At 44.4% G+C, this 21,796-nt stretch overlaps 1 long non-coding RNA gene across 1 annotated transcript in view; it reads left to right on the forward strand.

The window, feature by feature from the left end:
• The first annotated feature begins 12,122 nt into the window (after positions 1–12,122).
• LOC146806007 (uncharacterized) overlaps positions 12,123–21,796 on the forward strand; it is a 176,119-nt gene continuing 166,445 nt past the window's right edge. Inside the window, exon 1 of the long non-coding RNA XR_014967536.1 lies at positions 12,123–12,235. This is a non-coding gene — a long non-coding RNA (uncharacterized LOC146806007). The remainder of the gene's footprint in view (positions 12,236–21,796) is intronic.

The raw sequence follows: 21,796 nt of genomic DNA on the forward strand, positions 1-21,796 counted from the left end.
CCATGTCATGTGGGCGAGTTGTGTGCAATTGGACAAGGTGAACGGGTTGCGAACAAAGGACATTGTCCAGAACAGGTTTAGAGGCCCTGGGGGATGTGCTGGGACATCTGCCTCTCAATTGTCCTTCTTCAGACGGCCCCTCTTCTTCCAGGGGGGGATCCTCATGTGCAGGCCTCTGCAGTGCAGGGGACTCTCTGCCAGAGTCCTCCTCCCTCCCTGTAGCACTGGCAGATGGTGTTGCGACAGATGTTGTGGGCACACAGGGGGGTGTGGACAGGTTGGTGTTGATCTGGCGGAGGCATTGTAGTATGTCTCGATGCACCGCAGTAATGTCATCCCACTTGGCCTCCATGCAGGCATGGTGGGCGACCTGCTCGTGTTGCATGTCCTTGAGGATCCCCACTACCTGGCCAAATCCTCCGGTGATATCCTGATACGCATCTAAGATGTGTGCCAGGTGGGGGTCATCATGCAGTCCAGACACCTCTGCAAGGTGCGCCCTGTGCCTCCCATCCCTCCCAGCACCCCTCTCCACACGGGCAGGACCAGCGGCGGGATGCACAGGTGACACTGGGACCCCTTGGGTGGTGTTTCTGGTGGTGTTTGCTGTAGCTTCCGGGGGGTCCTGTGTCCCTGTGCTGTGGGTGTTGATTGGCCTTGGTCTGTCCGTGTTGGCGGGGGTGCCCTGTCTGTGTCCAGATGCTGGAGGCGTGGGTACAGGGGCAGCAGATGTTGATCTGCTGGTGCTTTATGATGGCTCACACCGGAGGGGCCAGGTTGGTCGTCGTCATCCAAAGAGGACAGTGAGAGAGTCAGACCAGAGAGCTCAGTGTCCACCAGAATCTGGGACTGGGTATCCTCAACATTTGGTGCTGGGTGCCCAGCACCACCTGTGTTTGGAAGAGACACACAATGTGATTTATGTTAAATCATTAAACTGACGGCGCGTCTCGCTCTCTTTGACGTCTATGACGCTTCACGGGATGCGAGAATCATAACAAGAGCACATCGAATGAAAGCGCTACACCCGAGATCATGTAGCGCCTGGAAAAACACTTTTCAGAGCGGACCACAGGCTACCTCTCCACGAATTCACCTGTCCCGGGAGGCCCGATGTACCTGCCCCGGGAGGCCTGACGTACCTGCCCCGGGAGGCCCGATGTAGCTGCCCCGGGAGGCCTGGCTTTGCAACAGAATCACGGTTCACCCTGGCTCGGAGTTGCCACCTTGAACTTCTGTCGAACGCATTACGGCTTCAATGAGCTTTATACGACCGCCTGCTCTGTTGACAAGAGATTGAAGTGGGTGCAATATTCGCAGTTTCGCGACACTGGGAGGCTGCCTGGTCCCTATGGGGCAGCAAGGCCGGTGCCTGCGCAGTGGTGAAAAAGTGGGCTGTGTTTTCTGTTAATAATTCATGGCCATTTCAGCAAAAATGAAATCCTGAAGTGTGCTAAAAACCCACCCTAGCGCCCACCCCACGAGCCGGCAGCCCACCGATGACCCCTCCCTCTCGGAGCAGGCAATGAGGTAGGGTCTTTCGGTTTCCGCCGGACACTCGCCAAAAGCACTCTGAAACGTTGACTTAGTTTACACAAATTAAACATTACTAATCTAGACTCCGATCTGGTTCCCCTCCCTGTGTTCCCCTGTTGCTGGGTTGTGTTTTCCCCCAGCGAGTGTCTCCCTGTGGCCGGTAGGCCTGGGCGGTAAATTATGTTCCGCTCGCGGAATTTGCGGAATTTCGTTAATTTCGCGTTCCGCGGAGAAAGCGAAATTGCCCAAAATTCTGCTTTCCGCGACTTCGGGAAATTTTTTCTTGTTCGCGTTCTCAAAATGCGTGTTCGCGAGATATTTCTCCCCGAGCACGCAAACAGCAACTGTGAACAGGAAAAAAGCATCGCGAACAAGCAATTCCGCGTGTTCGCGGAATTTCTGCATGTTCGCGGAGATTTTTTACCATTTCGCGGAGATTTGCGTAACGCGATTATGCAAATTCCACACACCCCTAGTGGCCGGGCTTTGCTCCGCCGACTGCTGACACTGGACTTCATTTCCCAGCAGCCCCACTGCTACCGAGGATGCCCACGACGCTGGTAACGAGCGCCAGGAGGCGAATAAAGAGCGGGGCGGGGCCGAGGCCCTTGTGAAACCCTCCAGAAAAACTTTCCTGTTGCTGGGCTTTGCTCCGTGGTTCCCCTCCCTGTGTTCCCCTGTTGCTGGGTTGTGTTTTTCCCCAGCGAGTGTCTCCCTGTGGCCGGGCTTTGTTCTGCCGACCGCTGACACTGGACTTCATTTCCCAGCAGCCCCGCTGCTAATGAGGACGCCCACGACTCTGGTAACGAGCGCCAGGAGGCGAATAAAGAGCGGGGCGGAACCTCGTCCCGCGGGACGCGCGCGGGACACGCCGGGAGAAGCCCGGGACAAGGGCGGGACCGTCTGTGGCCGTCAGAGGCCAGAGGAGGCCAGGCTGGGCCAGCCCCTTGATATTTTCTAGTAGGACTGAGGACACACAACCATCGCTAAGTGAGCAGTAATGATTTTATATGTTTGCCTAGTTGTCTAGTGATTGTATTGCATCAACTAACGTGTGACTATATTGTGGTAGGACATTTGTTTATGCGATAGTAACTACTCATCTGCTACATGGCCAAATCCATTGTTAAACCAAAGGGGGGGTGGGGCTGGGGGGGCTGGAACCTTGGACGCCTATCTTAAACGGGCAGAAACAGCTGTGGCCAAGGAGATAGAACTTGTAGAGAGGAGGTTATCACTTGATCCATTTCGTCACAACTCAATTCACATACCAACAATAGAATCAACAGGAGGTATCCAGGCTCCCATCGAATTCCTACAAAGTCCAATTACACTTTCCAATGACGTTTCAACATCTGTGACATACACAACAAATATTTCCTGTCCACCTATTCCTAGTCCCCTCCCTCCCCTCCCAACACACGCACTAGGCAGTCACGGGTTGAGCTTGACACCAGAGCCAAATATCTGCTGGGGAAGCGGAAGGCGAATAGTGTCGCAAAGGGTAGCAGGCCAAATGTCAAACAAGCTAGGAAAAAGAATTCCACACTTGGCCTGGGCTGCCAAACAGAAAGCCAAACGACTCAGGCAAATCACCCTAAGACCTACGAAGGGGGTAATACAAAAACATCTGTAATAGATAACCCCATGGAGGGTAACAAACTGTCAGAATTTATAGGGAATTTGGAGGAGCGCCTTAAGGCACTCAATAACCTCATGATGGAAAAACTTGATTCAATTGATTGTAGATTAAAAGCCCTAGAAAGACACGTATCAAACCAACAGGGGTCCACGATTGGGATCAAACCGATAGAAGCATGTTCCGCTAGTGCCCCTATTCATATACCAACAGCCACTAGCTTAGCTATTGGCTCGAGTGAACCCAGAGAACCTGCAGTTGCCCAGACGACACAATTATTAAACATCTTAACTTCAGCCAGTGCATCTAAGCTTGGTTGTGGAGGCTCCAGGGGTAGCTTACATCATATAGACCATATTCCCCAAAAAGAAACAAGACTCCATCTTCCCCCAGAGGCGTGCCCATATTCCATTATTTTGGCTAATGTCCCTAAAACACTGGATGGCAAAGAGGAACACTGGTCTACACTAAAAAATAAAGCACTCCATTTTTTTAACAACAGAACAGTGTTAGGTGAACATCTCTTTAACAATTTTAAGATGGTAAGAAGGGTGGACTGGGTGGGAATGACCAGGAAGGGTATGGAGGGAGATTGTGTTGTTGTGAATTTTGCCTCCCCCAATTGGTAGATCATATTCTGAGGCAGGCAGGATCACTGAGGATACATCGAGATCGTATCAATATACTACCATTGGGGTATTTTTATCCACCCAGCATAACCACCGCCACTAGAAGGAGAGACCATGCCCCTCGGGCTGACCCTTATATTAGTTTTACACCAGTAAGTAACAGATTCGAGGCTCTGAGTTCACTAGACATTAATGACTGACTCTTATATGGACAAGATCAGGACCCACGAGGAACCAATATGGTTAAACCCCATAGAGCGAGTTTCGCTTCTGTAATAGACCCACACGAAATAATTCCCCATGCATTAATAGATACAGCCCAGACAAGTGGACTAACCAATATCAATAGTCCTGTGCAAGAGGTTTTTCAACTAGGGGGAAAAGCCAGTGGAGGCCTACAGGATGTTGAATTACATGGTACCCAAAATCAGGATGATGGCACTGTTTTTTCATCACTAGTCTCCTGGAATGTGGCAGGGTTCAGAAACAAGGTAGTGTCATCAGACTGGACACATTTTCTTGATAGCAAGGATATCATGCTATTCCAGGAAACCTGGTTGAATGCTTTAGAATATAGACCAGGTTACCTTAGCTTTTAAGTTCCTGCTGTTCCTAGCCTCCGTGGAAGAGCAAAGGGTGGACTTCTAACATGGGTCAGACAAGATAGTAGGTATAATGTAACTTAACTGGACTCAAAAAGTAATGACATACTACTAATTCAAGTTCAGCATCCTAAATCAAAGGACCTTTTTTGATTTTAATGTTTATGCTAGAGGGATGCCAGGGGGTAAGCCTTCAAATACTGTCGAGGAACTAGATGTACTCCTCGACACATATTGTAAAAAAGGTAATATCATAGTAGCGGGTGATTTTAACTGCTATTTTGAACCTCTAGACAGCAATGATATTGATCTTACCCTAGAAGAAGATTGTACATGGAATATTCCCCAGCTGACACTTCTGCCTATTAAAAAAATGGACAGAGGCCGCACTTCAGTTAAAGGTTCTTTGTATCGGACAAGGGCTACGTGCAATTAATGGTAGATCTGCGTCTGATAAACACGGGGCTTTTACGTTTAACAACGGCTTACGAAAAAGCTGTATCGACTATATACTTACTAATAAAGAGTACTGGCCCAGTATCAAGGATATGGTAGTAGTGGAAAGGGTCGAAAGCGATCATGACCCCCTACCTCTATTGTTTAAATTATTTAAATCTAATCGTCAGGAGGTTTCTCCCGTGAAGGTCGATATTGTCCAATCAAATGACACTAGGCGTATCAAATGGGCAAGCTGCATAAGGAATGAGCGACAGATTTTAACTTTAAGGAATTTGACCACTACGGCGACAACTGCCCTACAAAATTGCATCACACAAGAGGAGGTCATCCAAATGTAAATACGATCCACACCAATTTTTTTAACCAACTCAGGGTTTTCTTTACGAGACAGACTCATATAAAACCTAATAGGCCACTTAGAAAGGAAGACCAATGGTATGGGGAATCATGTAGGGCTGCATACCAGGCCTTGACTGAGGCAGTAAAAACAAAAGATAGAAACCGTGTTAAGAGTGCCCGTGCTGCTTATAAAAAAGATCAATATGATGCTAAACGCGCCTGGGACCAAGATTATTGGAGGGACCTCCATTCTGCTAGTAAAGAACGAACAATGTGTACCTTCTGGAATATGGTTAAGGGGGGCAGGGGGATAAAAAGGGAAGAACCAATAAACTACGTCCCGCCTAACCTCTGGGTCTCGCACTATGCGTCCCAGTTTGCACTTTTTGAAATTGACGGCGAGACAAGTAAAGATTCTATCTCCCCTCTCAAGGATATAATTCCCCTAAAGTTTGAGCTAACTGAGGTGCGTAAGGCACTGAATTCTATTCCCAGAGGTAGAGCACCAGGTCTGGACTTGTTCCCAGCTGACTTGTTTACGCATGATAAGGAACTTTGGGCACCATACATTCAATGTCTAGCCAATGGTATCACCAATGGATCACCTATACCAAACACCTGGAAGGGCGACCAGATCATACCGATCTATAAAAAGGGAGAGCGCTCAGATCCAGGAAATTATAGGCCCATAAGTTTGATAGACTGCATACAGAAGGTGGTTGCTAGGCTTGTCCTGCAGAGAATTCAAGGGTGGATTGAGGAAGAGGAAGTGCTGTCACCACTCCAGGCAGGATTTTGCAGTCACACAAGTACCATAGACCAAGTTTTTAGATTCCTGTTAATATATTGGCGGGTGGTTTTGTTGGGGGAGGGTAGGTTATTTGCGGCTTTTGTTGATCTTAAATCAGCGTTTGACTTGGTTCCACGAGCAAAAATGTGGGCAGTTTTTAAAGATCAAGGTATGCCAATTGACATCCTGACCTTTTTAATGAAACTTCATGAGGATAACTTCGCCCAAGTTAGGTGGAACCAATCGGGTAGTGTAACAGATAAATTCCCAATTGCCAAGGGAGTACGCCAAGGGTGCGTAATAGCCCCGACCCTTTTCTCTTTATACATCAACAGAGTGATCAACTATTTTAAGCACCATCCTACCGATGCTCCCAAGCTGGATGGCAAGTTGATACCCCTGTTGATGTTTGCAGATGCACTTTATTAATCTCAAAGACCCAACAGGGTTTACAAAAGGCCATCGACGTGTTTGAGGTTTTCTGCAAAGACCATGGGCTTATAGTAAATGTAAGCAAGACGAAGTTCATGGTTTTACATAAGTCTAAACATATAAGAGGAAATGTCCAAATGAATGGGGTCAAATTAGAGCAGACTAAGGTTTTTTCGTATCTGGGTATAACCCTTGCATCAAAGCAAGATTGGAAACCGCACGCTACCCAGTTGATTATAAAGCACGCACAGTTAACTGGTGCATTAACAAAAGAGCTCCACTCCTCATATACCAGGCCAATGATACCAGCACTAAAAATATATGACGTAAAGATAGGATCGGCAATACTTTACGGGGCAGAATTGTGGGGATTCAGTAACCTCACCCCGATGACTAGGGCCCAAAATAAGTTTTTACGTGTAATTACAGGTCTTCCCGTATCTACTCCACTGATTCCCCTCTTTTATGACCTAGGCGTCCAACGTCTAGAGGATATTGCCCGATATAGACCTGTGGCATACTGGAGGAGACTCTGGTTTACCCCAGAACTCTCACATTATGCTCGGGCTTTTCTGGACATCAGAGGAGTTGATAAGGCGCAACACATTTCATGGATGCGGGAGGTCAAGGTACTTTACTCTGCCATGGGCCTAGCCAGTTTATGGGAAGACCCAATAGCACATATCTTTCCCACTAGGAAAACCTTAACAGATCTATACTGGCGTGTGGTCTTAACAAAAAGATTTGGTTCATGCATTGGTCCGTCACTAACTGCGGATTTTATGGAACTTAAAGACTCACCTGTGTTTGAAAGCTACTGGGACTGTGTTACAGTTGTGGAGGACAGAAAGAGATACCACCAATTTAGGGTGGGCACACTTCCTATTAACTCCTTCGTTGCTAAATGGAGAGAAGGCCTTGACCCTGGCTGTCCCTTCTGTCCCACACAACGGGAAAGTATTGCGCATATTTTATTTATCTGTCTGGAGTATAAAGTTCCCAGGCGGTCTTGGCTTAAACCTATTTGTCTTCAATTGGGCTTTCGGACAGGTGGTGAGGCCTTGCGGTGTCTCAAAACTAATACCTCCCAACCTGTGATTATAGCTGTTTCAAAATTTCTTCATTGAATGTGGATAATTCGTGCACGTAAATTACGTCTTTCGTGAATACCGTAGTTATTTTTGTATAAAACTCTTTTTATATTACAAGCTTTTAAAATATTTTATATGTTTTATCAACAATGAGATGTGTATTTATAACTGTAGATGATATGTACGTTACATTCTATGATGGATCTAAATTTTTTCTCTCTTTTTAAAATTGTTATAATATTTTAATGATGTCTTTTATGATTGAAAATCGAAATAAAGACTTGAAATTGAATTGATTTATGTTTCTACATGCATCGTTGGTTCACAAACATGATATTTTCTACTTTTCGAACAGATGCCTGCCTGTACACTGCTTTTTCCAAGCTTGTCACGGACAGACTTTGATATTGTTGTTGGCCATTTCCCAGCATGTCCTTGTGCTGCCCACAACAGAGCCCAGTGTCAGACATCTTGTCAGTCCCTTCCCACTCCCTGTGAGGCGACTATGGTTCAGTTTGATCTTGCTGGGCCATGTGGGTGGGTGTAGGTTGTCTGTGACTGCGAGTCCCATCGTACTCTTGGCTACACCCCCCTTCCCAGCATGCACATACTTCCTCCTTCTTGACTCTGCTTCCCTGTGACGGGGTGTGACAGCAATGGCAAGATGTCTGACTGTGAAGTTTTGATGTTTGTTGTTGGCCATTTCCCAACATGGCCTTGAGCTCCCCACAAGAGAGCCCAGTGTCAGACATCTTGTCAGTCCCTTCCCACTCCCTGTGAGGCAAGTATAGTTCACTTTGATCTTGCTGGGCCATGTGGGTGGGTGTAGGTTGTCTGTGACTGCGAGTCCCATCATACTCTTGGCTACACCCCCCCTTCCCAGCATGCACATACTTCCTCCCTCTTGACTCTGCTTCCATGTGAGGGGGTGTGACAGCAATGGCAAGATGGCCGACTGTGAAGTCCTGAGGTTTGTTGTTGGTCATTTCCCAGCATGGCCTTGAGCTCCCCACAACAGAGCCCAGTGTCAGACATCTTGTCAGTCCCTTCCCACTCCCTGTGAGGCAAGTTATGGTTCAGTATGATCTTGCTTGGCCATGTGGGTGGGTGTAGGTTGTCTGTGACTGCGAATCTCATCATACTCTTGGCTACACACCCCTTCCCAGCATGCACATACTTCCTCCCTCTTGACTCTGCTTCCCTGTGAGGGAGTGTGACAGCAATGTCAAGATGTCTGACTGTGAAATCCTGGTGTTTGTTTGGCTACAAGTCCAAAGTGAGCCCCTGTGCTTCACACAGCAGCACCCAGTATGGGGTATCTTTTGCTGATATTTCAATGAGGTGTGTGTCAATGCTTTGTACCCGGTGAGTTGTGTGGAGTTTGTGTTGAGGGGGGGTGTCTCCCCATGCTGATAAGTATGGTCAGGGCTGTCAGTCCTCCTTCCCATCATGAAACGTGCTTCTTTTGTAGGGCGTGCAAGTTGTCTTTCAGGATGTCAGTCAGTGGTGTCCTGCTTCTGATTTGCACACAAGCCCTAGCAGGGCCTTGTGCTCCCCACAGCAGGAGCCAGTGTCAGCCATCTTGTAAGTCATTTTCCACTCCCTGTGATGTGGGCATGTTTCAGGGAGTTCTTGATGGGCCAATCAGGAGGGGGAGCATTATCTGTGACTACAGGCCCTATCATGTTTTTGTCTACCCTCACGTCACCTGCATCCCCACTATTCCTTCCTGACAGTCAACCGCACTGTGAGGTGGTGTGTTTGAGGTTGCAAACTGTCTGGCAGGGTCTATTTGGCTTTGTACCACTGGCTTGTTTTATTTGTTTGTAGGTTGGTGCATGTCATGACACCGTCCCAGTCACTATGAGATGGCAGGTATTGTGTTTGTCTGACTGGCATACACATTTGGGCTGATTATCTATTGGTTAGTGTAGCTTTGCTTGCGGTGCATGGTTTCACTGTCCCCTTGCCACACAATCTTGGGTATGTTGTTGTGTACTCACCAGGCTCTGCGATGTCTGTTAGGCCATGGACACTCTTTGATGGTAGGATGTCCCGTACCTTCTCCTCCCAGGTCCTGAAGTAGACTGGTTTGGCAGGAGGGCCACCGCCAGTGCACTGACTCAGGGCATGATCTTTTTCGATGAGTTTCTTGACCCTCCTGTGCACGTCATACCACTTGTTCTGGATATCGTCCTTAGTGCGCCTTTCTAGTGCTTGGCCATTCACCTTGTCCATAATCCTCACCCACATCTTGGTTTTCTGTGAGATGGGGGTCCTTTGGACCAATGTACCGCACAAATGTGGTTCTACTCTGATGATCTTGTCTACCAGCACTTCTAACTCACTCTCTGTGAACTTTGGATTCTTCTTTGGGGGTATGGTGATGGGTGGTGATGGTGAGGGATGTGTGTGTGAGGGTGCAGGTGATGGTGAGGGATGTGTGTGTGAGTGAGGGTGCAAGTGATGGTGGGTTGGTGTTGGTTTTGCTGGGTGTATGTGTGTGTGCTTTTGTATAAGGTGCTGATGGTGTGTGAGCTGTGTGATGGGTGAGTTGTGAGTGTATCTGTGGTTGCTGTGTACTGGTGTTTGACACTGGTTGTGTCTCCGGTTTGCAAGGGATGATGGTAGTGATTGTAGTCCTTTATATAGTTGGAGTGGTGGGTGTGTCTTTGTCCCATGTTTTTTTTGTGGTATTTATTGGATTTGTCATTGCTTGTTTTTGTCCTTTATTTGTCTTTTTTTCCTTTGTGTTTTGTAGGCATGAAGGAGACGTTCATGTGACGGAAACGGACACTGCTGTTGTCTCATGCGGGCTTCTCCGCCTCGTTCACGCTGCCTATCTTCTGTGTTTCGTGTCGGTCACGGCGGTCTCTATTGCTTGTGTGCCGGGTTGTCTGTGCGTGTCGGTCGTGCGGCTTGGTCTCCGTGCGAGTTGGGTTGATTTTACACGCAATGCATAGTACTGCGCAAATCGTACATCGCGGGTACGGGTCGGTCGGCTTCATTCCGGGTTCGTGTCGGTCGGTGATAATCGCGTCGGTTTTCCGGCCGGATCACTATTTTCCCTACGGCTCAGTCATATGGCTTGTATTCCGCACGTGCCGGTTGTAATTCACACGCGTTGCATCGCACTGCACAGGTCATACGGCGCTGGTCTGTGTCGGTCGGTTCGTTTTGCGGCCGGAATCGGAATCGGCCACCAAATGCCACAAAGAGTAAATGCTATAATTTCAAAGTGCAAACTGTGAAAAATAAAGTTGCAAAGTGCATATAGTTCTGTTACCACACTCTTGTAATTGCTGGAATGCAGAGTTGCCAGAGAGAGAATTTACTCTCTCATCTCCCTTTCTCACTGACGTTCTATTCCCCAAATCGCCTCTGAAATACAGTGGCTGGTTCGTCAGAAGAGCGGGTCATTCCCCCTTCCATTAAATGTTTACACTAAGGCTCCACTTTACCGGGGGCCCCCGACCCTGCTGGGCGGGCTCAGTGAACTGGAATGGAGAATCCTGCTGATGTAAGAACGCTACGAAGAACAAATAGAGCCCAACTCCGACTGAAATACAGCTGACTTTTATTCGTCAATGCGTGGCAGACAGGGAAACACTAATTTCTCCTTACGTGTTTCAGCATGTTGCCTTGGTCACAGGTGAGTGTCCTTTATATTCTAAGTGGTCACATGGCCCATAGTGCTCGACTACAGGCCCCAGGATGCACTACAACAAGTCTTTCAGCAAGTGGCATGGGGCAATATTTCATCTTGCTTCAATAGAGTAATTCAAACACCAAATGTCACAAAGAGTAAATGTCATAATTAAAAAATGCAAACTGTGAAAAATAAAATTTGCAAAGTGCATATAGTTATATATATATATATATAACTGTTTTTTTTTAAATTATATAATATAATTTAAAAATATTATTTTAATTGTACTTTTTAAACAGATATGTGTTAATATATATGTATATATGTGTGTTTTTTAACTTTTTGAAAGTAAGTTTATTTGTTATATTTTAAAATAATATTATCTTTATTAAATTCATGTTGGTATTTAATATATTTTAATTGTAATATTTTCATTTGTATATATTTAAAAATCTATATTTAATACAGCTGTAATATTGTAAATAATATTTTTGTGCTTACCTTTTTAAGTATAGGCAGTCGCTATTTTTGTCTCAATATTTTTGTAGGTCGATGTTTTACTAGTCGATATTTTGTCGTTCACATAGAAACATGATCCACACTAACCGACATGCTGCACTGTGAATAATCAACAGATTTCCCAGAGAAGATGTAAATCAGAATGATAATATTTGCAATTTATGAATGGGGGAGTGGGGTTTCGGTGTGGGAGCATTGCCATTTACCATAATTTGAAGAGAAAATATTACTTAGTATCACTCAGGACTTTGAAACCTGTCTGGCACAGTAATCCATTATCCATATAAAAGTAGTCTGAAGGAGTGTGTGTTGCTAGCATTTCTGATGTGCTTCCAAACAAACAATACGAAGTACTGTGGATGTAGCACACTGATCTGTCATGTGACTCTGGTAGGAGCGTGAGAAGCCTATTTCTGCATAATTATAGAAGCTCTGCTAGCACACAATCACTTTGAGATTGAGCCGAGTATTGCAGCAACAGGATCAACCATCTCTCTCATCATGAAACTATTTGTTGTCCTCGTTTTTATGGCGCTTTGCTGCAGCCTTGGTGAGTTGCGTTTCCTTCTATACATGGGGTTCATCATCAGAGACCTTTTCATAGAGTTTGAAAGGAAGTTTACATTCTTTTTTAGGTCAGGAAAATGGAGATCCTTAGAACTATCTGACAGAATCAGGCTCAGTGCACATAAATATACAAAGCAATGTGGAATTTGTTCTTGCTTCCAATTGTGTAGCTTTACCTAAAAATGCATCTACAGCAAACATCTTTGGGACAATCAGCTATAAAATTGAGCAGAACAAAACCAGCCCTTTATCTCCACATTAAAGCACATTATTCCTAAGTGTGCCAATCCACTAAGCTATATCTTAAGGCGAAAAAAATAAAAATCAATAAAAAAATCATACTCTAATTTCTGGTGAGCAAGTAAATATTTACTAATATCTAGGGCTTTACCTTGAAGGAAGGGGTGGCTTTTATCTACACCTTTCTTTGAATCCCACTTGTGCTTACTAGTCCAACAAAGTATCAGGTCCGACCCTTTCTCTAGTGCTATAGGTAATGGCAGGTACACGTTCTACCACTTTGACATATGATGTGGCAGATTTTCGGGGGAAATTGGGAGGTTGGCTTGACTTTACACAGTGTGGAGACACAGATTGTTGTTAATCCTGCTAGCCTGCACACCACAGGCACAGGAGAGTCTGGAGTTTAATTTGTGGAGGCAACTTTTCATTTTGCAGGCAGCATTTGTGACATATTGTGCAAAGATGAGAGCATCCTTAGCATTCATTTTGAAGGGAATATTAAGGAAAATGTTGGTGAAGGTGAAAAATGCATGGAGTATATATCTGTATAATGTTGTAAAAACGTTACAGTTTGAGGAGATCTGGGAAAATATTGCCTGCATCCCAAATAGGATATTGAGCAATGAAGCAGGACTAGCTGATATTATATCATGAAGATCAGTAAATTGTGAAGAAAAAACATGCATGAATGGTATTAAGTTTATACAAATATAACATAAGGGAGCCATTCCTCAATCCTCCCTATACGTTAACACAAAAGGGAATAATACCAAATTTAGATTCCCTTCAAGGACTTATGATATTAAAAATGTAAAGGAAGGCTCTGACTACCTGTGCCTCCATGTTTCAGGATGCTCAGTTTCTATTGTCGATAATTTGTAAAAGTGAATTGCTGGGAACAGAAATAAGACTCTTGTTAAGAGCAAGGCTTCGGCAGCTAAATACCCTAAAATGCATAGATGCGGTTAGTGCTTGAGTTACTGGATCAGAGACCCAACTTACTGACAGATTTATAATATTCTTAACAGTTCCTAGTATCAGAATTCAGACAGCCTCTATCAGCATCCCACCAATAAAAGAAGGGTAGGACAAGCGTGGTTAAATTATTATTTGATTTTAAGAAGCACACAAACAAGAACATTTCTCTCATTTATTCTTCTATGGTATTTGTCTGTAACATTTTTAATCAATTGTAATGATTTTAATTACTTGTTTAATAAACACTTACTTTATTCAATCCATATATTCTTGAGTGCAAGAAAACAGGCCTTTTTGCAGTGGCCCCCCACTTTTTGCCCCCAGTCGGATTGCTAGATGCTAGTTTTTGACTCTGACATTGCACTGGATCCTGCTAACCAGGCCCCAGTGTCAGTGCTCTTTTCCCAGAACTGATAAATGTGAATTGGAAACTCGAGGACTGTACTCCCCTTGTTAGCCCCTAGTATATGGTATTAGTAGTACCCAGGGCATGGGTAGCAAAGGGGTCCCCAGTGCTTGCAGAACAGTTTGCCCAGTGTGACTCAGGTAAACTACTGACAGCAGGCCTGCCATTGCTGGCTGCAGGAACAGTGCAAACTGCTCCATTTCGACTTTGCCTTCACCATGTGTAGCAAAGTAAATGCACTGCTTTTAATATGTGCCAGTCACCCCCTAAGGAAGTTCTACTGAGTCCATGAGGCAGGGTGCAGTATGTTAAGGGTATAGATATGTAAGTGCAAGTTTATTTGTTTCTATAGTGGCCTTTACCATTTAAGAACACTATAAGTGATAAGCGGTTCATAGGCTAACATGGGTTTGCCCCGGCAGCTCTGGGGTCATTAGCTCCATATGGTACCACCTTGAAATGTTGAGTTTGATATCAAAAGGCGTGCTGTCTAACTCCAGACACAAATCTAATGCCGGGAGCGATGTGGCATGCACCCAGGTGGCTACCTCAGAAGTGGCCTACCTGTCAGCCTCAGCTTTCCCACTCTCTGGCTGGTAGTCCGTGCTTGCTGTCCCCAAGACAGGATTCTGACCTCCTGATAGGCAGTGTGAACACTTCCAAGAGTCAGGAAGAGAAGCATTGGCAGGAAATAGGTCACACCTCCTCCCTCCAAGGCAGTCTAGTGAAGTGCCACATCAAGGAGGTGAGCTTAAAAGGCTGCACTGCCTCTGATATGCATCCAAACTGTCTCCCAGAGACTTTTCTTATACAGCTAAGAAAGTCTTTGGCCATATTTAAACATTTTAGAAACAGTGGGCTATGGATAGAAAAAGTGACCTACAGCCCCAGATGGTGTCACTTCAAGGGCAGATTAGCTGCAGAGACTAGTAGCCCATTGGCTACTTGCTCCCTCTCCCATAACTCCCCTATATCTAACACTTAAGGGACACCCCTGAGTCCAGAACCTCAGTTCTGAGCCATTTTGCATCAAAGAGGAGACTTGAGAAGACAACAGCAGGATTATACACAAACCAACAGAGGGAGACTCTGTACCTGTGGCAATACTCCTGGAACTACTCTACCAAGGCTCGTCCTTGTCTAAAGATAGGCTCCTGTAGATAGAGGGACCCCTGTTAGAGCCAGAAGCAATGTCAGACACCCTAGGACCAGTAGCGCTAGTCCCCTGCACACTGCAGGTAAATCAATGTTCGGAATCCAAAGAATCACTGGCCATCGGGCCCTCCAAAGGATCACTCCAAAGCAGATGATCCAGTACATTGTGGGAATTGTAGTCTTGCCCTCCACAAAATTTCAGTCTGCTCCCGTGTTCTACTGGACCTCCGGATGTCGAAGAAGTTCCTTGCTGAACTTACTGCTACCAAGGCTTGTTAGTCGCAACTACGGCAACTGACACCATCACTCAAAGTTTCAGCTAGAGGACATTCCACAAGACATTCATCCAACATCGGCAGCAATGTACTTGTCAAGATTTTGCACCCTGTTCTCCTGCTGCACCGTGTTAGTGGTGAAAGGAGCCTCCCCATTGCTCCCATTCCGAACCAGACATTGCCAGAACAACTCTTCACATTGGCTCCATGGGCTGGGTAAAATTATACTGACTGTCGTGTCTTGGTCCTGGGACCTGCATCACCTTTAATCTGCAAGGGTTCCACACAACCAGACCTGCAAGTGACTGATTGCCACTAATGTTTTTTACCTTTGACGGCAATAGTACATTTTCACTGTTTAATTTTTCACTGATTTTATATTGCTGCTAAAAGTCTCAACTATGGTTATATATATATATGATCAAACTCATTTTGGTGAAGATAAAAATGTATTTGATTTTTCAAAATTGGTGTCATATGTCTTTCGAGTTGTGTCAATTACTTATCGTCCATGTTGGTATTCTGAAGTGCTTAACAGATGTTCCTCTAATAAAGCCTGTCTGTTCTTTGCCACACTACTAGGAATGAGTTAAAGATTTATTAGAGTGAATCCAAGGACCAGCTTTGGGGTTTGTGATAGTATTGCAGGGTAAAACCCAACCAACATCACCACATAATATTCCACCTGTCTACATTGGTGTTACAGAAACCGGATCCTGAACTTGCATTTCACAGTTCCATTTGTTCATAAGTGATTTTTCCATGAGAAATCCACTAAATTGACTTTAGACTTTAAAATTTATTTTTCAGAAATGTTTCAAATTTTTTAACATTGGAATTCTAAGGTCCCTGTGTAGACCACATGTCTAATAAGTACATTTAAAAAGCCTAGGTGTGTTAGGCAAGGTTTAATAGTTTTTCAAAAATATTTAAAGGTCCCAATTTCCAAGTAAAAAGTTAGGCATAATGGAAGCTGGTAAGGATCTTGACTTGTCAGTCATCCCAGCCCTAAGGATCAGAGATTTGAGGGTTTTGTGCAAAACAAGGGGCATTAGCTATAGGGTTACAGCTAAAAAGGAGGAACTTGAATATCCCCTCAGCTCTTATGCAAAAGAAAAATTAGAGAGCGAGGGCCATTACTCAGAAAAAGACCAAGAAGACCATATTGAGTAAGATGGGGAAGAAGGTGAAGACCACAACTCTCCGCCCTTTCCCAGACCTCTTTCACCAGTGAGAAGTGACAGGAATCACTCTAGGAGATCCCCCATTGGTACGGTGGTAGAAACCCCTGAGTAAGAGCTTGACCAACTCTCCCTGGAAGTGAAGAAGCGTGAACTTGAGGAAAGGAGACTAAGGGGATTATTAGGAAAGTCCACCTGCCATCCCGACGTAAAAAAGGACCGCCCACCATATGTGCGGTGGTCCCGTGGGGGTGATTAGGATACGCCCACCACACTGGCGGGCCCATCCTGCTTTTTTAACATTGTGGCGGGCGGTGCTTTCAGCACCACGCGCCGCAATGCCAAAAATGCATGTTGTGTATTTGCATGCAAAACGTGGCGGTGCCTGCCATGTTGTGCATGCAAATGCCCATTTGCACCCCCAACCCCCCAAACTTCCTGGGGGCCCGCGACGGGTCCCCAATGGCATGGACTGCATGCCTTTCCATGGCGGCAGCGCCACCACGGAAAGGCGAATCCCCGCATGTATCGTAATATGGATGGCGGTGTCTAACAGACACCGCCACCATATTAAAACCTTTTCCACCCAGTCGACTCATCGACCAGGCGGAAAACCGTCGGACGGTCTTTACGTCCACTGGGGTCCGCTCCACCATAGTAATATGGAGGGGGAAATGGCATGCGGGCAGGAGAGAATGTCAGGCGGATCGCCACTGCCATGTGGGCGGTGGCGATCCACCTTACATTCTAATTGATCCCTAACTCTTGAGGAATGAACGGTTAAGATGGTCTTGAAGCCCAAAGATGGTAGCAGCAAGACAAACAGGGAGGAAGAGGAATCTTTTGACATTAAAGTCCCCAAATGGATTGTCCCTAAGTAAAGTGATGGAGAGGACATTGACAAATGGTTGCAGCCTTGAGAGGGCATGCAAATTGAGACGGATAGGTTGCCAAAACTGGGGCTCTCTACTTTGGGAGTTATTCTTAGTAAAGGACAGAGAAAGACTGCTGACCCTTAATTATGATATGGCTGAGTCCTATGAGCATATGAAGAAGACACTCATAGAAGGGTTTGGACTCACTACAGAAGAGTAGGTACTGAAGTTTAGGGACACCCATATAGCTCAAAACCAGGCATGCGTAAGCTTTGTGAAGTGCACACATATGATGCACTGAATATTTTGATTATGAAAGAGTACATTTTATCCTATTGTACCTCAGACAAGTTACACCAGCATCCAATAGATTCAGAACTTTTTATCCCTAGGGAATTGGGCAAAAAGGCTGATGAATGGGTAAGGAAAATAGTACCCAAGAAGGCCCAGGGGAAGACCTCAAGAAGGGGGAGTGGGGTAGGCCCACAAAAAGCAAAGGAGGGAGATAGTAAGCCCACCAAAGAGACTCTCTCAGGACTCCATAACCCTAAAAAGGAAGAGAGTAAAACCCACCCACTCTGGCTAGCAGTGTAAGGGCTAAATAAACATTTGGATAGTAGGCTGTGCTGGAATGCCAACAGGCAAGGCACTACAAAGGGGAAGTAAGCCTGTACCAAAATGGTGGATAGTACTGGGCTGTCCGTGTAGCCATAGGGAGGGCTCGTCAGATGAGGACGTCCTCTTAGCTTTTAACTGAAATAAGGGTCCAGATGGCATGCTGGTGATCCCTAAGGGGGGCAGTAAGCACTTCCACTACAAACAGGAGAATGAGAGCCTGCGGAACTTGCAATGTCGGTCCGTTGGGTAGAAATAAAACCCTTGTCTTCTCATTTAACACCTCCAGACAATTTATGATTGAGGATTTTATAAATTGTAACACTACTTATGTGGTGTATGTTCTGGGATGTAGATGCGGCATAATTTATGTCGGCAGCACCATCCGCAGTTTAAAACTAAGAATTCAGGAAGACAGACGGGCTATAAGAACCAATGACACCAGGTATCCAATTACTAATCACTATGTCAGGGAACATCCCGAAGATGTAACATTTTGGTTTCATGCTATTGAACATGTTCCAGCACCAAAGAGAGGTGGCAACAGGGATCTGTTGCTAAGACAGAAGGAATCAAAATGGATATGCCGCTTGAGAGCAACTAGTCTGGGGCATAACACGGATGGGGAGATGCACTATTTCTTATAGACATCAATACTTTGGGGCTGTGACAACCAATATGTTGATTTTTCCCCATTACTATCTAGGTCTTTTTGTCCATATTTAGGATATTTAGGACCTTATGATGGTTTTTCATTTAATCGATTTCCCCTTTTTTTCAATCCTGTTGTGATACAAAGGGTTTTTTTGTGCAAGTGTCAGCGGATATGGGTCACTTTACATTCACTAATATGTTTAGGAATGATACTCTCTACCCATATTTGGCAATTTGCTTGCTTGAATTCACAATGTGCTGTCCACCAGGTGTACCATTAATTCTAACATATGGTTGCTTCCTGGAATCATATCGTTTCTACTCGGGAATAAGGGTTAACTTTTGCGTAAAACGGCTGTTTTTCAAACTTGATTAATGATTAATAGGGCCCGGATATTACACCATATTAAGTACCGACGGAGATAAGTCATTTTACATCTACTTGTATCTCTTGGCATGGTACTTCCCTAGAATTGCCTTCTCATTATGTAGTCAACAATGCACTATACATCAAGTGCACCACAAAATATACTGTCAGCCACTATGCTAAATCTAAGATTATATAGTGGCGTGAATAAATTTTGCACTTGGTGTATCCAATTAGGTTTACATAATGGCAAAATAACACAAACATTTGTTCCGTGTTCTTGTCAAAAAAACTTTTTACACATTTTTTCTGTTTGTCTATTTCTTCTCCTTCTTTCGAGTTGTTGTCTTCCATTCAATTTAAAGGAATGAACGTGTAAACATTAGCTTTTAAACTCTAATTTTCGTATTTTAAACTGACCAGTTTAATTCGGAGTCAGAATACTCTATACAATTTTAAGGTCCATATACTACTCCAATATGGCGCATAAATACTTATGAATTCTGATTAGGTATGGTGATTCCGTTCCTAAGTGTCACGTACTTATTATGACACAGGATTTATACTTTTCGTTACACTTAATTTATAATAATTATTCCGTAAAATTAACTTTTAAACTTAAGCTCTATTGTTCTAATCGATCAGCACAATCGGGAGTCAGAAACTCCCATTTAATTGCGAAGTCCATATACTACTTCAACATGGCGCCCAAACATCCGGGAACTTTGACTACACACCGTAACTCTGTTCTAAATGTTTTTATGCATATTCCAAACACGTGACATGAGGGGCGATGACATACGGTGTCGCCGCGAATCTGAGGAAGTACTCTCTCATACGGTAAGACTGGGATGCCGGTGCTTTTCGTTACGCATCTATTATGAGATGGAACCTTAACGTAGCCCTATTACATTGAGCGGTTCGTAGAGGTATTCTGTGCAGTTTATCTGAGATATCTCTTTCGATATGTCAAGAAATATAAAGATTTATTTTGTACCTTTAATTTGGTCTTTATGGCGGGAGTTCGGGTGACGCTTCAAGTGCAATATTTCATGACTATATTCGGAGCGTATTCTTAACATAGCAACATAGCAATCTTACCATGCCGAATCTGTGCCAGCGATTTCTGATGTTTTCCACTTTAGCACTGTTTAATAGATGGATCTCTGCAAAAGTACCATCTGGAAGTGGATGCTTCTCATATTAAGCACATTAAGCATTTTACATATTACCGTTTCTTACTGTAAGTAAGAACAGGATAATGGTCTTTAAAAACATCGCTTCACAAGACAGTATATTCTTTATGTACTGCGGAAATTCATATAGCAGTTGGCATTCGACGTGATTGATAGTGGCCCTCATGACCCCCTTGAATGTGTAGCAATGGATTAAGGATGCGTGGTTAACTCTGCGGATCCAGTTGTGAATTGGGTTGGAGAATGATGTTGTGGTGTGGGATTAGAAGTATGTGCTCATGGCATTCTCCATTTCTTCTTTTAGAAAATGGAGCCCACACATTGGCACTAAATATGCAACTATAATGTTGACTCACTATTGATTTCGTTTTCTATGGATCTACTTGGGAGTCCTGTTTACAATCGATTTACTTGGTGATATACATAGGACTTAATTGTATATGCACCACTTGACTATTTAAGAGGTAAGATTATTCTTGCTTTCCTCTCGGAATTCCTTGTTTTCCGTGTTTTCTTTTACCTTAACCCATTGGGTACGTAACTGGTCATGTTAATTTCGTAATCCGTTTTTACTAGGCCACACAATTTTTTGAACAACTTCAATCAATGCCAATTGGAAGTTGACTATCTATTGAAAGTTCTGGAGGTTGCCTTTAAGCAATTATCTATGGTAAGAATCGGCATAAAAAAAATAATTTTTTTGAATGTGGGCGGTAGTCATAATAATTCCCAATATTCCTTTTGAAGCATTCTTGATAGATAATTCACCTTTATAATTCTTTAGGCCCCTTTACATATGGGGCCATCTATCCAAAATCGCTAAAGTCTTGAATTCAATACGTTCATGTAGGGATTGCTGTCATATTACCTCTATATTAAATGTTCTATTTTATGTGTCAGGCCGCATACATATTTAGGTCAGACATTTAAGTAGTTGCTCCAATTGCTTAACTCTTGTTTCTGATATTTAACTGGCTAAATGTCTTAAAACTCTGAACATTGTCTGTGGTGTATTTACATGTGTAGTTTGTGTCATATTTCTTCTTATTTGTATATAAATGTATAGTATCACAATATTTTTGTTATGTATTATGAGTATTGTGGTATGTTGTGTTTCGTGATGTACATATGGTGTTTTATATATATGTTTGTATCTATACTCATTTTCAGCCCTGACGAAGTTCATAAGAACGAAACGCGTTGGCTGAGTCCGAATTTCTAAAAAGTTGACAAAGAATAAAAGAACAAAAATTGGATCATTTGAAAAGACTTTTTCTTGGTGCACCGTCCTTTTGCAAAAAAGGAGAATGAGAGCCCTACCACTGCCTTGAGAGACACAGGTGCCAGTCATACAATAGTGGTTGAGAGGTTAGTGTCCCCAGATTGCTATCTGCCAGGGGAGGACAGAAGAGTAAGGGTAGTCCCAGGGGAGGTCACAACCAGACCTTTAGCCTTAGTGCCCCTGGAGAGAAGGGATACCTTTAGCTGGTATAGGGTGGTAGTCAGTCCCGACCTTCCCCTACATTGTATCCTAGGCAATGACCTTCCAGAGGTGGCCTGATCCCAGAAGGGGCAGTGGCCCAGGGCACCAGCCAACCC

Source organism: Triturus cristatus, chromosome 8 (assembly GCF_964204655.1).
Source record: "Triturus cristatus chromosome 8, aTriCri1.1, whole genome shotgun sequence".
NCBI lineage: Eukaryota > Metazoa > Chordata > Amphibia > Caudata > Salamandridae > Triturus > Triturus cristatus.